Here is a 2,135-nt window from a genome sequence, read left to right as displayed (position 1 = left end):
CAAATGAAATGAAGTGTAGAAAAATACCCAAGAAGTGTCTGAATGTTATTTTCCTTTATTTCCATTCTCCTATGGGAGCTGTGCCTTCTCCGCCCCTGTTCCCCACTCTACTACCATATTAATTGCACACATTTGTGTGCAAACTGCAGCACCAAGTAACAATAATTTTAATAATAATTAACAGTATTCACTGTTTTTTGATAACCTAGCTCATAGTAAGCATCAATATTTATTTACTAAATTTATGAAATGCATAACTGTGGAAATGTTAAATTTTTATATTCAATAATGGCAACTTTTATAATATTTACTAATATCATTTTTATTATTAAGAAATGTGTCAAACACATTTAATAATAAGATAGACAACTATTGATACTTTAGTTTCTTTTTTTTTTCTTAAGAAAACTTTACAAGGTAAAATTAATAGAAATTCAAGATAGAATTATCCACTTGTCAAAGGAGTCAGCTTGCCCTAGAAACAAGGTTGCTGAAGTAAGAAAGACAGCCAAATACTTTATTAAATATTTTAGCCTATATTTTAAATGCCAAAGCTACTACAATTTCTATTGTGAGTCAAAAGTGTTGGGGTAATACTATTTTTCTGCTTTGTGAATTCTCATCTCTCTTGATTGTCTACTGAACTCCCAAAAAAACATGACACTACACCTGACATTGAATTTAATCATTTCTTCAAGCTGATGAATCAGCACTGTTGGATGAAAGGGTAACCTAAAACAGCAGTACTCCGCAAAAAATAAATAAATACATTGTTTTCAGCCATGCTCTTTCATGCTCCTTTTCAATGATTTTGTCTTTAACGAGCAGGCAGTCAGTCACTGTCTTTGCTCTGCCTCATTTCACAAAATGCTACCTTAGCACTGCTGATGCATTCTTGCTATTTCCATTTTCTTCTGCTGCTGCTGCCGCCTTTACTTAGAGATAACAAATAGATTAATTTTCTACAAAGAAGAGAGTTGATTCTAGCTTTCCGTTGTTTCAAAGGAAAAAATAATAAATCTATAATATTTTATCAGGTACTTTATTTATAACAGAATTTTCACCTAATGTTTTTTCCACTCTGAGGTCATATTATTTCTCATAATCACTTAATTTCTTTGTTACTTTTTTTACCCCATAAAGTACACCTTTTTGTAATGAAGTACTGCTAAATCCTTTCTGGAAATTCAAATGAGAAATTCCTTTAAAAGATAGATAACAAAATGTTGGGACATGTCTTCATTTTAATGGTTTGCACAAATTTGATCATCCCTTCTTCTGCTAGATATTTGACATATACCTGAATTCAGATTAGTCAAGATTTAAAAAGCAAACTTCTGATATAATCTCCGACCATTTCTTGCTAATGTAAACTGAAAGTATTTTATTCAAATCATAATAAGAGATAATAAACTCAGGGTGCTAGAACTAATGTTGCTCATTGCTTGATGTAACTTACTGACTGGCTCCGAAGGAGCACATACTCATTTACAGCACTAACATGAGGAAAATGTTACTTCTTGCCTGTTCTCTAGTGCAAGATAGATAAGGGAAAAGACAACCTAATGTAAAATAAATTATTTGGAAATATCCATATCAGAGACAATCTTGTGCAAATGGTGACTATATTAACAAATAGCTTTACTATCAATCATAATGTAATTTTTATCTAGGGCTAAGGTTTTTAACTATGCAAAGGTGGGTTTTCCTCATTTGGAACTTTGACAAAAAGGCATGATGACTAATTTAATATATTTAACTGAGTTTAATAAACAATTTTGGGGGTTTTGTTTTGTTTCTTTTCTTCTTAACATAGTAGTTCTCCTTTGGTCTTTTGCTATGTCTCATGATTAAACTGCATTTTCTTTCACTTGGTAAGAAACTAGGATCTTTTGTATCATTGGTTATTAGAAAAAATATCTATAATGAAATATTTGATAGGTAATATGGTAGGAAGAGAATTAGCACCCTCGAGTATCTGGAGCAATTTCAGGAATATTATAAGCCAAAAAAATGAAGATAAAGTCTCTCCAAAATACAAATTTTCTTACTATATTTTTTCCTGATGATTATGTAATACGAGTTGTGGAAAGACTGAAATAAGAGGAGTTGATTAAAGAAAATAGAATAAAATA

The sequence above is a fragment of the Sapajus apella genome, unplaced genomic scaffold (assembly GCF_009761245.1).
Source record: "Sapajus apella isolate SASKATOON/1434 unplaced genomic scaffold, GSC_monkey_1.0 scaffold55, whole genome shotgun sequence".
In the NCBI taxonomy this organism is placed as follows: domain Eukaryota; kingdom Metazoa; phylum Chordata; class Mammalia; order Primates; family Cebidae; genus Sapajus; species Sapajus apella.
This window is presented reverse-complemented; position numbering follows the sequence as displayed.